The 16,493-nt window shown below is 38.6% G+C and overlaps 1 protein-coding gene across 3 annotated transcripts in view; it reads right to left on the bottom strand.

The window, feature by feature from the left end:
- The window catches only part of SWIP (strumpellin and WASH-interacting protein), a 412,754-nt gene that overhangs the window by 95,362 nt on the left and 300,899 nt on the right, over positions 1-16,493 (bottom strand). The gene's annotated exons all lie outside the window — the stretch shown is intronic.

The raw sequence follows: 16,493 nt of genomic DNA, 5'->3' as shown, positions 1-16,493 counted from the left end.
AAGCATGTTAGAAAGAGCTTTAAAAATCCTGCTCTCAAAGAAAAATTTGAAAAAAAAAAAAAATCAGAACCATCCACGAAATAGCTTTGAACAACGGATTCAGAACAAAATTTATAAATAAGCTAATCAATAAACATACTAACAAGCCCACAACTACTTTAACGAAAGAGTCAAAAACTAAAGAAAAATATGCCACATTCACATTTAGCAATAATAATATAGGCCTACACATAATCACCAACATCGTAAAAAGACAGAACCTAAAAATATTATTTAACTCTCACAGTAAATACTAGCAATTAATACACAAATTCAGGGATATAAACTGGAATTTCAGGGATGTGAGACAAGTTACGTCGGACAAACTGGTAGAAACTTCCTCATAAGATATACAGAACATCGCAACGCATTAAAATATAATAGTTTCTCTGCCATGAGTAACCATCACAATGACTATAATTACAATTATATTACAATAGATCAAAATCTAAAAATTCTACAATGTGAACAAAAAGGCCCACCACTGAACATTTTAGAGAATTTTACGTCAGTATGGATCAATATAAGAACCCAGCCCTCAACTTAAATAAGATAAATGGAAAAAAAGAACATAATATGGGAAACTAATTCTGATCATTTGTAGTAAAACACAGGAACATAAGAACTCACAATTACTACATTCGGTTTCAGTCACAACCCCCATTATTCCGCATACTCCCATTCTCAAGCAAGCCCTGCCCAATTTCCCCACTCCACTTCCTTGTAGCACTACGTCTTGCATCTTGACTGCGGGAGCAAGTCATTCGTGAGCTGGACTACACAGTCAGAGAACATGGGTGATACAAGCGGGCCACATAACGTAAGTTAATTTTCGTTTCTCATAACTTAATCTAAATACGGTTCCTGTTAGTCACCATTTATCAACCTTAATTCAATTTGTATTATCCATTTTACAGAATAAAAATCAGACGGTTCAACTTCAATAATGCTTATGTATATCAGCCCTAGTCAGAACACAACTACTAAGCCAGCAGTACACAGATACCAGTTGAGCCACATCAAAGGACAACAAAAACATTGAAACAGAAAGACCTCCAGCTCAAGACTGTTTTAACGATCAATACATCACATTTTATTAACTTTCATCATGCTTTTTAAAAACTTTCAACTAACATTTCATTTTGTGTGTTTCCTATCTTTTTAATTCATTTTACATATCTTACTGAGGATGACCCAATGCCAGGTTGAAACATGTCTATTTATGTGTGAAGTTTCGTCCTAATTGGACATAAAATATATAGTACGGACTAGGAGGATTAAAATAATTTTGTACAATTTTGTAAGAAGTTCAACTGTCAATACAGATTTAACATGAGATTCATAGTCTGTAATTTCCACAATGTTTAGAGCAGTAAGAGAAAAAACCTGATTCCAAGCACCAGACATAGCCATTGTTATATTGTACAGCCTAAACAACTTCAGAGAGATTCATTCCTCCAGTTCTTAAAAATTAAATGAGAGATTTACTGTCAAGAATACAATGCAATCAACCTTCAAAACACATGGGAAGGACAAAAATTACAACAATTACAAGGGATAATGAGACAACCATGCAAGCAGAAATATAAAAGTAAGGGTCCTTAAGAAAAGAGAACTCTTCAAACATAGTAGACCAATCCTCTGACAGGAAACAATATACAGTAATAAAATTAACAAAGCATGTACAGTTCAATATGCTCACACAATCGAAAACAGAAAAATAAACTGAACACATTTTACACACTATTATCGTACACAAAGATACAGCCATAGGGCAACTGATTTCTTTTAATGAGTGAATGCATCTTTAGACCTGCAGTAAAAGATTTTAGCCTAGTATATAACAAACAAAAAGTATAACATCAAGTTTTAAATATCTACCATTTAAAAACTTGTTCAAGTAAAGAATCTAGTGTGAGGAATGAGCATGAGATGGCGTGAACATTACTATGAAGGCAGCTTGATGGAAATGGCAGAGAAAAATAACAAATGGAACGATCTGCTTTCCCTTAGTAATCAATATGCTGTGCAACTATTTTGAGGGTAATATTATAAAGTTATAGAGCACATTGTGCAAGTGGTTTCAGTCACATACCGGAGCACTTGCATTTAGGAGATGGTGGGTTTGAATCCCACTGTTGGCGGTCCTGAAGGCGGTTTTCTGTGGTAAAACAAATAGCAAAATAACCTAATTTGTCAAGGTTCAGGTCTGTTGGAACTTTTAATAGGAGATTTCCTACGACTGCACTCATAACTCCTAAGTGTTACGACTGAGCTACAAGTTTTCGGAGAGTCATTAGGTAATTTCATGTACTACTGGCCACTAATGACAGCCATTATGTACTTTCATGGTCACAGCAAGGTGGTAATAATAATAATAATAATAATAATAATAATAATAATAATAATCGTATGGCCTCACCTACCATGTGCAGACATTTCAATTTGACGCAATCTGGCTGTCTGCTCATCAATTTAGACGTTCTGTTTTACTCTAGGCCCACTAGATAGCAGACCGAGTAAACAAAAACTCTATTGAGCGCCTAGGGCTGAGATTTAATGAATTTTGTCAGGTAAACACCAAATGTGTCACCAGATATCTTTTACATGCCAACATTGTACGACATTGAGCGTCAATGGACTTTTTCCGCCCTTCAAAAATCTGACTACCTCTGCCAGGTTTGAACCCACTATCTTGGGATCCAGAGGCCGATACTCTACCAGAGACCCACTGTATTATCAAAATCACACAGGGTGAATATGATACACCTTTTTGTTCTCCTAGAGCCTATATTCGGGAACATACACTGACTGACAGAGCAAATGCAACACCAAGAAGGAGTGGTTCGAAAGGGATGAAAGTTGGGGAAAAAACAGAGACGGCACGGACGAATAATTGATGTTTATTTCAAACCGATATGCAGGTTACACAATGCGCACGGCATCGACTCAGTAGGATGTAGGACCACCGCGAGCGGCGATGCACGCAGAAACACGTCGAGGTACAGAGTCAATAAGAGTGCGGATGGTGTCCTGAGGGATGGTTCTCCATTCTCTGTCAACCATTTGCCACAGTTGGTCGTCCGTACGAGGCTGGGACAGAGTTTGCAAATGGCGTCCAATGAGATCCCACACGTGTTCGATTGGTGAGAGATCCGGAGAGTACGCTGGCCACGGAAGCATCTGTACACCTCGTAGAGCCTGTTGGGAGATGCAAGCAGTGTGTGGGCGGGCATTATCCTGCTGAAACAGAGCATTGGGCAGCCCCTGAAGGTACGGGAGTGCCACCGGCCGCAGCACATGCTGCACGTAGCGGTGGGCATTTAACGTGCCTTGAATACGCACTAGAGGTGACGTGGAATCATACGCAATAGCGCCCCAAACCATGATGCCGCGTTGTCTAGCGGTAGGGCGCTCCACAGTTACTGCCGGATTTGACCTTTCTCCACGCCGACGCCACACTCGTCTGCGGTGACTATCACTGACAGAACAGAAGCGTGACTCATCGGAGAACACGACGTTCCGCCATTTCCTCATCCAAGTCGCTCTAGCCCGGCACCATGCCAGGCGTGCACGTCTATGCTGTGGAGTCAATGGTAGTCTTCTGAGCGGACGCCTGGAGTGCAGGCCTCCTTCAACCAATCGACGGGAAATTGTTCTGGTCGATATTGGAACAGCCAGGGTGTCTTGCACATGCTGAAGAATGGCGGTTGACGTGGCGTGCGGGGCTGCCACCGCTTGGCGGCGGATGCGCCGATCCTCGCGTGCTGACGTCACTCGGGCTGCGCCTGGACCCCTCGCACGTGCCACATGTCCCTGCGCCAACCATCTTCGCCACATCCCTATGGGTATCGGTTGCGATTTGACGAAGCGACCAACCTGCCCTTCTCAGCCCGATCACCATACCCCTCGTAAAGTCCGTCTGTCTGCTGGAAATGCCTCCGTTGACGGCGGCCTGGCATTCTTAGCTATACACGTGTCCTGTGGCACACGACAACACGTTCTACAATGACTGTCAGCTGAGAAATCACGGTACGAAGTGGGCCATTCGCCAACGCCGTGTCCCATTTATCGTTCGCTACGTGCGCAGCACACCGGCGCATTTCACATCATGAGCATACCTCAGTGACGTCAGTCTACCCTGCAATTGGCATAAAGTTCTGACCACTCCTTGGTGTTGCATTTGCTCTGTCAGTCAGTGTATTTTTCATCCACCTGCAAACAATAGCAATTTTAGTGAAATCTCTGTGTGCAGACAAGGGTTGACCCATCGTTTCCTTTTCAAAAAAGAATTACAATAGATAGAAAAGAATAATATATATACACTAGTTGGTTTACATTACACTGACACAGATAGGTCTTATGGCGACGACAATATGACTATTGTCAGAAGCCTTATCCTATTTAATGTTTAGAGAGTAGTAAATACAAACATCCAAAACACTTTAGACTTCAACTAGGTATCTCTTCACGAGGCACTGATTATAGAGGTTTACGTAATGATATGACAACAGCAGCGGGCATGGGTTATCAACGTGTTGGGAAAATTTTAAGGAAACAACTAATTTGTTCATATAGCATACTGGAAGTATAAACTCAAGCAGACCAATTATGAGTGGAGTTTAGTCAAAGCCACATCAACTTCCTTTTTTTTTTTTTTTTTTGCTTTACGTCGCAGCGACACAGATACGTCTCATGGCGACGATGGGACAGGAAAGGGCTGGGAGTGGGAAAGAAGCGGCCGTGGCCTTAATTAAGGTACAGCCCCAGCATTTGCCTGGTGTGAAAATGGGAAACCACGGAAAACCATCTTCAGAGCTGCCGACAGTGGGGTTCGAACCTACTGTCTCCCAAATACTGGATACTGGCCGCACTTAAGCGACTGCAGCTATCAAGCTCGGTTCACATCAACTTAACAAGGTCCAGTGTGTTATGTAGCTGACAGGGCAATGTTACTGAAATTCTACAGAACCAACTAAATGTGCTACATAAATATGGCTAGCATAATTAGGTATGCCATTTGCACAATGGGAACTCCAACATCTCTGTTAAGTAGCAATATAATTTGTTTGGCATGTAGCATCTGTAGAAGTAAATAGGCTAAGGAGAATCAACTGTTCTATCTGCAAGCTTCACTGACCTCAATCCAGTTCACTATTGCCTGTGGGAACACTGAGGCCATTCAACTATGCAACATCATTACAGATACTCCAATGCTTCCCTAGCATATGGAACAGGGTTGCCAGCAGATCCGCAATCCACCCTAGTGTACTTGAATGCATCAATGATGTGGCAAGTGTAAATAGCATTTAAATGCAGAGTGGAAATTCTGGTCTCCCTTTACTGAACAGGTCATGTAAATGCATATCTGACCATATTTTCAAGTTAGGTCATACTTTGCCAAATCATTGAATAAGATCATACTTTTAGTTACATTTCTGTAGTATTTCACCATATATTGCTCAAACCATAATTTCATAAGGCTTGTGCAGCTGATCATACAGCAGTTCGCTTGTTTGCTGGTAGTGAGATTTACCAGGAATGTGCTGTCAAAGCCTGCAATTGAAAGGTACTATACAGTATACAGCTGGAAAACCATGGGCCAGTTTGAGATGCCCGAACTATGATACATTGTGCATGAAGAAGAAACCAACAGTCAACATTCAGTTTCATTGTTCTGCAGACTGGCAGAAAGGAATTTCAACCCCACACTATCTATGATCCTGTACAGTACCCTTTTGTCTCTGGTAACGAGTAGTTCACTGCAGTTTCAAGATGCCTAAAGTAGTGCGAGGTTGCGAACAAGATTTCAGTGGAAAATATTTTAATACTAATGGATATATTTTATTTTGTAAAATGTATGAGGTTAAAATTAAAGGAGAGAAACATTTTACAGTGCAACTACATTGCTATACTGCTCAACACAAAAGTTGTGTAAACAGAAATTTACCTGCAGAAAGCAGGCAGTGTACCTAGTTTTCCAAAACTTCTTAGTGAAGTACACAACTTATCCTATTCCCTCAAAGTCTACGTTAAGGAAGAACTATCTGACTTTCTGTTACGGCGATACAACGAACAAAATAAGAAATAGTGTCAGCAGCATTAAATATGGGTCTCTTAAGATGAAACCACCGACACAGATGGTAGACAAGTGGCAAATGTTATTGCAGGCCCTCTTAAACATGACCAGCCTGGAGAAAATTTGTTGGCATGTGAGTTGTTGGATATGGTGAACAATTCTCAAATCACACTTGTTTTCAATACTGCAATATGAATTTACTGAGGCCCAGTAAAATAAAATGAGGGAATGTGCTCATCTTCATTAACGGACACTGCTCCTTACACAGTAAAAGCAATAAAAGATCTTCAGATTCTATCCCAAAATGGTTCATGTAACTCGTTTTGAGCATGCCCTACATACACGGAGTGGCTGAAGGGGTTCGACGGAGCTACCCTCAGGTGGACAAATTCATTGCTGATGGCAAGGAGATTTTTTATTAAGGTGCCGCTTTGAGTGCAGAAGTTTAACGAAGAGGCACTGTCGCTAACCTTTTCCCCCCACACCCATAGTCCGTTCTAGCACATTGGGGGAACTGGCTTGATGCTGCAAACTACTATTGCACAAATTACAGTGAGATTGAGAAAATCTTCTATTGGACAGAAGCGATACATCTTTATTCAAAATTGTGCACGAGCTCTTTTCATCCACAACGTCAAGAAAATTAGCCTACACAGAATCAAATTTCTCGGTGATATCAAGATTCACTACTTGCCTTGAAACTGTGGGCAAGCAACTGAGTGATGCATTAAGCATCGTGGAGCAAACAAAGCGAGCTATCGAGAGCACAGGAAGTGGCTGACAAGGTTAGGGAAAAATTACAATGTGAGCTTGAATGTAATCCTAGATATATAACATTGTGTAAATCTGCTGATATTCCTTGTGGAAAAGAAGCAGAATTCAACAAAAATGAACTTGAACTTTCTGCTCCCGACTTTACATTTTGCAATTATGCCCTGGTTATGTCGTGCGTTATAGAAAGAAAGTTTCTCCAAGTAAGGCTCTACGTACTGACAACCAGAGATCCTTAATGTTTGACCATTTGAAACTGCATGTTGTCATCCAGTGCAACTCAACTGAAAATGAAGGCGAAGAGAAGGAAAGGGCTAGGAGTGGGAAGGAAGCAGTCGTACATTCATTAAAGGTACAGCCCTAGCATTTGCCTGGTGTGAAAATGGGAAACCACAGAAAACCATCTTCAGTGCTGCCGACAGTGGGGTTCAAACTCACTACCTTCCGAATGCAAGCTCACAGCTGCGCGCCCCAACCACATGGCCAACTCGCTCGGTATTTGAATTACTTCAGCTGTAACTGTTAAAAGTAAATGCATTTTGTTCTAATCTAGTTACAATTTTTAAGTTTGATGTCATATTTTGGTAATTTTTAGAGCATAAATAAGTCTATATTTCAAGATACTTTCGGTCATAGAAATTTGAGCCCTAGTGATGATATTCCAGATCATTCTGTGCAATTCAGACACATGAATTTTCAAAATGTTGGTGCAAACTGCATTTAAAAATCTAGAACACATGAAAATACACTGTTCAGCATGTAATTCAGAAGCCATGAAATGCACTAAACCAATCACAATTACTGCTGTATAAGAAGCAATCATGCTGTATGCCATACATAAGCTTATCGTAGAATAGCTGAGACCATGACATCACTGGGCGAGCTACAAAGGTCAGGTGGCTATTGAATCGTCCACTCACCCAGACACGGCACAGGGGATAACTGGCAACTTGACTGAGGTTCTCACTGGTAACTATAGCACTTTCAGCAAAACCTTTTAAAGAATTACTGAAGATAGAACAAATCAAAATAAAACTTTTGTGTTGCTTAGATATCTGCTATCCATGTTTCACATCCTTTGCCTCAGTAAATATTCAAGTATACAAGAAGGAAATAAAGAACTTGTATAATAAAAGTGCAAAATAATTGGAAAGAGCTAGACCCTTCCTGGCTGAAGGCTATAAATCAGTACACATTGGTTAAGGCTGTTGAAAAGAAATACCATGAATGAATTAATAACATGATAAAAGAGATCTGTAACCAATTTTACATTTTAACTAAGTGAAATCCTAATTTATTTGAACCGAGCTCGATAGCTGCAGTCGCATAAGTGTGGCCAGTATCCAGTAATCGGCAGATAGTGGGTTCGAGCCCCACTGTCGGCAGCCCTGAGGATGGTTTTCCGTGGTTTCCCATTTTCACACCAGGCAAATGCCGGGGCTGTACCTTAATTAAGGCCACGGCTGCTTCCTTCCACTTCCTAGGCATTTCCTATCCCATCGTTGCCATAAGACATATCTGCGTCAGTGCGAGGTGAAGAAATTTTTTTTATTTGAGCAGTGCAGTTCTTTATAAAGAACCTCCGTGTCCCAAATGGCACCATGCCGGCCTCTCACTGTGGGGTTCTGTGGTTCAAAACCTGGTCACTCCATGCAAGATTTATGCTGGACAAAGTGGAGGTGGGACAAGTTTTATCTGAGTACTCCAGTTTTTCCTGTCATCATTCATTCCAGCAACATTCTTCAATATCATTTCATTTCATCTGTCAGTCATTAATCATTGCCCCAGGAGTGTGGCAGGATTCGGCAGCCAGCAAAATTCCTGTCCTCGCCGCTAGATGGGAGCTTCATTCATTCCATTCCTAACCCAGATGAATGACTAAATAGGCTGTGGATTTTCATTTTCAGTTCTTTATAAAACAATAATCCTTGAATCACTGGCAACAAGATTTCTATACTGATATGCATTAATTACACACATTTTTAATTCATTATTTAACTAAATGCAATATAATTCTTAAAATTTTATATACGTTGACAAAAAATTGAGCTGGCCTCACAGTCTAGGGTAACAGCAAGCCTCTTACTGTGAGGCCCTGGGATAGATTCCCAGCCAGGTCAAGTTCTTTACCTGGATATGAGGTCCATTCAGCCTACATGAGAACAACTTAGGAGCTATATGACGGTAAAATTGCAGCCCCAGTCTAGAAAACCATGAATAACATTTGTACTGTTTGTAATATCTGAAGCCATTTCTTTTCAGTTTCAAATCAGTTAATTTATAACTATGAGGTTCTTCAGTCTGCCAAAACTAATTCCGAGTAACAAATTTATAAACTACCCAAAAAAGAAAACATATGGTAACAGTATTACTTAAATTAGAATGACATGTTTTGTTCTTAAAAGAACATCAGATTCTATCAAATCACACTAAAATACCGGTATTTAGAAAAGTATTAACATGCATGTTTATTTTTGTTTATAAAAGTATAAACATTATGTATACTGTATTCGTATTTAAATACTAATGAACTTGAAAGATCTGGAACTTGTCTTAATGAAGTCCTGCTTTCACTCCACTTCAGCATAGAATGCAAAGAGTTGGGTGTGATTTGATAGAATCTGATGATGTTCTTTTAAAAACTAAACAGGTTGTTCTAGTTTAATTAACTTGTTTCTTTTTCAAGCATAATACAGTTATCACATGGATTTTTTTCCAGGTAGTTTATAAACTTATCACTCAAAATTAGTTTTGGGCTGACTTTAGAACCTAACAGTTATAAATGAGCAAATTTGTGGCAGTGACCATGTGTTACCTCATAATGACCAGACAACTAGGCTGAACAGAGGTAATTCCATCATCCACTCATCCAGACATGGCACAGGGGAAAACTGTTCCATTAAGGTTCACACTGTACCAAAGAGGACTATAACACTTCCACCAAAACCATCTAAAGAATTACTGAACAGAGAACAAGTCCATATGAAACTTTTGTGTTTCTTAGATGTCTGTAATCTATGTTTCACATCCCTTGCCTCAGTTTGGTTTGTTTGTTGCTGGTTTGAAGACAGTTTGGTATAATTAACACATTCACTGTCATGCCTAGTGGTGAGTGTATGATCTCTCTGAAGTAGCCATTTTCATTATTTTCATACAGATTTATAAGGTTGCATTTAACCAAATTTCTTAAAGAACTAGTAGACAGAATTGAGTGAAATGTTTAAGAATTTTTGGATTAGGTTAAATCTGTTTTTGGACATAGCTTTATTGACTGCCGGGCTGAGTGGCTCAGACGGCTGAGGCACTGGTCTTCTGAGGACAACTAGGCAGGTTCGATCCTGGCTCAGTCCAGTGATATTTAAAGTGCTCAAATACGTCAGCCTCATGTCGGTACATTTATTGGCACGTGAAAGAACTCCCATGGGATTAAATTCCGGCATCTTGGCACCTCCTATAACTGTAAAAGTAGTCAGTGGGACGTGAAGCAAATAACATTAAAAATTTTTAAAAAAAGGAAAATAGATGTGTCAAAAATACCTGAGGTATATCGATACATTTCTGAAGTAGGTTTGTTTGTAATACCTGTAAGCAACCATAGGCCTATAAATTTCCTCATCACCTCCACTGACACTGAATCAATCAGTATCATATTTTCATTATCTGCAATTATCTTGTCCAAAGCATTCTCAATTTTATGATGGCAATAATCCGCACAGAAAGCCACGTAAGGCTCATAAACAAAACTTAAAAGCTCAACCTTGTTTGATTTTAGAATATACTGAAAACAATTTAATTATTTCAAGCTATTGAAACTAAGCACAAAAAACAATCAGTCAAAGCTTCACTGCCATTGTAACGGAAACTCTCAACCTCACTATAACTGGCATTAGTTAAGGAGGCCTGCCACTGTACTGAAAAATCTCCATCTTGATTTCACTGGCAGTACGCAAGGAAGCTTCTTGGTCAAAACTCCCCTACCCGATTATATCTGGCAGTAGGCAAGGTGCCTGCCATTATAAACAAAATCCCCAACTACTGTAGATTGTGACTGGTAGTAGGCAAAGTGGCCTGTTATTATAATCCAAACTCCCCAACCTGACTGACTGGCAGTAGGAAAGATGACTTTCCGTCATAATGAGTGCTCCCCAAATGCACTGTGACTGGTAGTAGGAAAGTGTGCCTCTCATTACAATGAAAAGAAATATTTTACTTTATTTTTAACTGTATGATTAAGTATGCTTCTGACGCGAGTAAAAAAAAAAAATAATGAAGATACCCCAATTCAATTGTTAACGGTAGTATGCAAGAGGGCCTGCTGTTATAATGAAAGCACCCCACCTCGGCAGACTGGCAGCATGCAAGTAGACCTGGCATTATAATAAAAACTCCTAATCTCGATTGTGACTGGAAATATAATAAAAAAAACCTCCCAACTTTATTGCGACTAGCCTGTCATTATAGCACAACAACTCGATTTTGACTGGCAGTAATGAAATCTCAACTGGAATGTGTCTGGAAGTAGGAAAGGGTGCCTGCCACTGTAATGAAAACTCCTGAACTTGATTGTGATTAGCAGTAGGAAAGGGGGCCTGCTATTATCATTGAAACTCCCCAACTCGCACCTTACATGGGAAATAACGTATGGGCACCTCCCCATGTTGTTCCTCGGATAATACTAAGAAATATGAAATTTAATAAAAATCTTACTCACTGCGTGTTCAGTAATTTTCATAGAAATCCATATACAGGTAGAATACCATGGAAAAGCACAGGTACATACTTATATAAAAGTATAACTAGTCCAGAAGGGAAGTTAACACAACAACTAGTCCCTTTTCAGATACATGCACAAGTATCAGTATCATTATGCCACTCTATTTTCCATTCTGTTCAAATTATTACGTTATTCGATGTGTTGTAAAATAAATAGTTTCAATTAAATCTTAAAAATACGTCACACTCTTTGTTACAATTTCAGAGCAGAGTCTAAATGTCTTCCATCTCAAATCAGTGAAGGATTATTAAAATGAAGCATTGATATATTACATATTAACACTGTATGACGTGCTTTTCATATTTGACAACCATGTGATTGATCATTGTGACAGTGTGATACATACAAAATGAAAAATATATGGCTGAATATTTTTTTAAAATTTCTTTTACGTCGCACCGACAAAGATAGATCCTACAGAGACAATGGGATAGGAAAGGCCTAGGAATGGGAAGGAAGCAGCTGTGGCCTTGATTAAAGTACAGCCCCCAGCATTTGCCTGGTGTGAAGATGGGAAAACACACAAAACCATCTTCAGGACTGCCAACAGTGGGGTTCGAACGCACTATCTCTCGGATGCAAGCTCACAGCTGCACGCTCCTAAACGCATGGCTAGAGGCATGATTTTTCACATTAACGATAAACGCGACAAAAAAATATTTTGAAGCAATTTTGCGATATGTTTACAAATCATATGTTTCTGGTTAAGAAAATATGGATATTATGTTTCGCGAATTATAGCGATAAGGCCATTTTAAAGCAAAATTCCATTATTTCGCGATAAGCACGATAGTACAGCGAAATCTGTAGTGAATAACGAACTTGACATTTTGTTCCAAGATTATGTATGAAAAGAAAAGGAAGAGCGAAAAAAGATTCATCAACAGGAAAGAAATATGTTATCATTAATGTTCTGGAAAATCTCCGTAAGACATGGCATCAAGAAAAGAAAATGGGTAGGCTCCAGGCTTCTTACCAAACGAGATGTTTGGAATGTTGTTCTTGTGGTGGCTGGTAATCCCACCCCAGCCTGTCTCGTCACGGCATTGTGCAATCCTGGAATCCCTAATGACGTCTATAAGCAGCACAACTGACTGGTGTATTTCGGCTTTGTGGTCAGGTAAAATTAAGAAAGTGATCACAGACAGTAGCGAAGATGGGTTGCTCGACAACTGTTACGGTGCACAGCAGAGCTAAACAGTTTGCGGGTGAAGGTTTATACGTTTCGGAAAGCAATATTTAAATGTGTAAATTTTGTAATGTTCGTATCGAGTGAGAGAAAAAAGATACTGTCTCAAAACATTGTTTAAAAAATAAGGAACATTCAGAACGTAAATTTAGCACTCCAACAGTGAAACGGCAGGCAACAATAGAACTCTCATTAGATATGCAAAAGAAAGCTAAGAGTGAAAAAATAGAATTTATTCACGAAACAACAGCGATGCTACTAAAAGCCAACATCCCGCTGGAGAAGGTAGACGACCCTGCAGTCCGGAAATGGCTTCAAAAGTATGTACCAGGTATGTACAGTCTATCAATTAAACCTCCACAATCAACGATCAGTGATAGTAATGAAACTTTTAATGATTAATTTTAGAATTTCACTGAAGCAAAATTAAAGCAATACGGCAATATATATTTCACGAAATAACACGAAAATCAGTATCCTTCTCGTGAAATCGTTCAAAAATTAATGCGAAAAAATTATGCCTCTACACATGGCCAACTTGCTCGGTACTGAATATTTAAACAAGTAAACAATAACCTTTGGGTAAAGAATATGATCACTTCAGAACACAAGAAAAATGCAGGATGTAAGTTGACAGCGAGTAGATTTATTACAAGTAATGGACTTCATGAACTTCACACAGTAATGAACTGCAAGTAGATTACAAACAAGAGGGTGTAAAGTTGTCATTAGTTGATCAGCAGATAAAGTATAGTCGAGTGATAACACTGCATGCGCATGATGTCCTGATACAAATCTGAGACAGGATTACGAGGCATGGACTACATCAGTTGCTCTCAATGTACTGAGAGCTTTGCATCACGTGACCCATCACCAAGTTATTCCCACTCACGTTATTTGCATTACTAATCAGCTACACACACATTTAGTTCCCAGATTTGTGGTTGCAAGATTGAATTCCAGCAGAATAGATTGGTATTTAAGGGTTCTTAAATATGTGAGTCATATGTTAGTAGATTTACTCGTACATTAAAAGGACCCCTTTTCAGGGCAAAATTCCAGCATCAACTAACTCCTAAGACAGTCATTAACTGAGTCATAAGTTTGTATGATTGTGTACATCATAGTGTGTAAAGATATTTTCATATATTTTAAGGTCTACCAGTAACATTTGAATACAGGCTCTGTCAATGTTATTGCTATTAATTTCTTCCTGCATAAAGAAATGAGCTACAATGTTCAGACGCATTACCTGGTTGAAGAGCTTCATTTTTATGGATCTGGCAAAGCATTAGAAAAATGGATGGATTCTGAACACTTCAAAAGTAAGGGGTCTATTCCAATAATACAGATCCAGATCAGAACTGCTGTACTCATAAGCAATGACCCCTTTTAGTTCAATCAAAGGTGGATGAGGTCTCTCTGAAAAACCTCACATAACTGGTATGTAACAGATGCAATACAAGCTCATTTGTACTATAATAAACAATCTACAACCATAGAACTTGTACAATTTGAAAGAATCTACACCCTACTTATTGTACCACTTTTTCAAGATCGGCTAACAGAATATAAGGATTTTAAAAACCATGCCTAGTTGGAGTATAAAGTTTTAAAATTCCAACACGTACAGTCTTCTGACTTGCCCAGTAAAATATAAAAATATGAATGAAGATTTCATTTCATGCCCTAACTGCACATACATCTTGATAGAGAGGTAACTTACGAAGTTTATCTGCAGGCTCATTATTTAACTTTAGTACAGATAATGTTTACACCAACTCTTGTACAAATGCCTCTAATTTTCTACCGGTTGATATACTAATTCACTCTTCTGTAATCACCAACCTCAAAACTAGCAGTTACTTTGAGCACTGTGACTATGTAGCCTACTTCAACTGGCTCAGCACTAGGAATATGTCCAATTTCACATACATACTTCAGTATCATGGAAGGATAAATTGAATTCAGTAATTTCATGTATCATTTTAAAAATAAACTTGATAATCAAATATGGTACTTCCACAGCTCATAAGTTTGGTAAGAATTGGGAGTACCCTCCCTAGTTAGGTATTGGCATTTTCTATTGCAAAACAAACACCAATGCTGTGACAATCTCCAGAAATAATTACTCATAGTTTCTCAATACTTGTTTATAATACAGTATTCTGGACTAATACAATATTTGTGAAGGAATATGCAACTATAATTTTAGAAGCCAGTCTGGTAATAGTTTAGAGATAAAGGCTGTTCCAGAAAGGCCTTAAAAATAACCATCTCCATCACCTGTAAATAAACAGGCTCCTCTTAACAAAACAAAATAAAGCTGCTGGACTCAGCAGATTTCAAGTGTATTCCAAACAACTTAACAAGGCTAATGTGACTGAAGGACTAGAAGATAATTTCCTTTGAAAACATTATGGCTTTGCTTTTGAAATATTATATTCCTTCCTTTTGCTGATCATTAACTAAAATAAACAAGTTGTACCTACTTCCCATGAATTAAATATGAAAAAGACGATCAGCGAGTAAAAGTAGCAGGGACAGATCATGTTTTGGACATGCATTAGCTCATGTTAGAATGCCCTGACTGCAAAAGTGAAAGAGTTTTGAATGTAACAGTACAAGAGTTGAATGCAAACAGCTCAAGAGTTCCTTTTATAATATTTCCAGTAATAAGTATAACTCACTTGTAAAATCATTGTAAAATGTACATGTACATTAAGTCTACCAAAATTATTTTCAGTTTTCTTCTGGCTGATGCAATTAAATATTGATCAGTATGTATCAACCGTACAACTCATGAGTATTTATGAATTGTTTTTGAGCACTGTGACAATGTAACCTACTTCACCTGGCTCAGGAATAGAAAAATGTACAATTCCATGAGTATTCAAGATATGGCAAAATAAAAATACAGTTTTTAAAGTTAGGCCAACTGCAGTCTTGAGAAACCCTGTTCTGAGTTTTCAATACAGGTCTTTCAACAATACTGATACATTTAACTGTAGCCTGTAATACCAAGAGACTAGGAGTATCTTCATCTCAGTTTGGTAAAAATTAGTCAACAAGAGAGTGAGAAAGAAGCATCTCGCACACGGCTCTAATCAAGAGGACGCAACTTTTGACAACAGAACTCCCCTGCTAACTATACTACATAAGATTATGGCAAGAGCTGTAGAAAATCAATATTTAATACATCTCTGCAAGCTGCTTTGCCAAAAGTAGTAATCAGTGCACCTCACCAATGACAATCCATTCAATAACATATCTAATTCAACATTCTTATATGCCTAAAAGCAGATTTCATACTACTTATGTAGATATTTTGAGCACTGTGACTCTGTACCCTACTTCACCTGGCTCAAACCTGGACAATTTTGCAATTCTATAAAAGAGAAAAATCTGAGAAATTAGGATTTAATTTTTTTTTTTTTTTGACAAACCCAGTTCTGATCTTTTGATACGGGTTGTTATATAATGCTTAATGTTTATACAAAGGAAACATTTTTTGAATTGCAACAACATTTCTTGCTCGAAGTGGTAATCTCCACACATTACTTAAGGTTACTCACTGAAAGATTATATCATCTCCAGGCCCATATCAAATGCATCTCTCTGGAGTGTTTTTCATGTAGCAA

This window comes from Anabrus simplex, chromosome 2, assembly GCF_040414725.1.
Source record: "Anabrus simplex isolate iqAnaSimp1 chromosome 2, ASM4041472v1, whole genome shotgun sequence".
Classification (NCBI taxonomy): domain Eukaryota; kingdom Metazoa; phylum Arthropoda; class Insecta; order Orthoptera; family Tettigoniidae; genus Anabrus; species Anabrus simplex.
The sequence above is the reverse complement of the archived record's forward strand: the minus strand, read 5'-3'. Positions and strand labels throughout refer to the sequence as shown.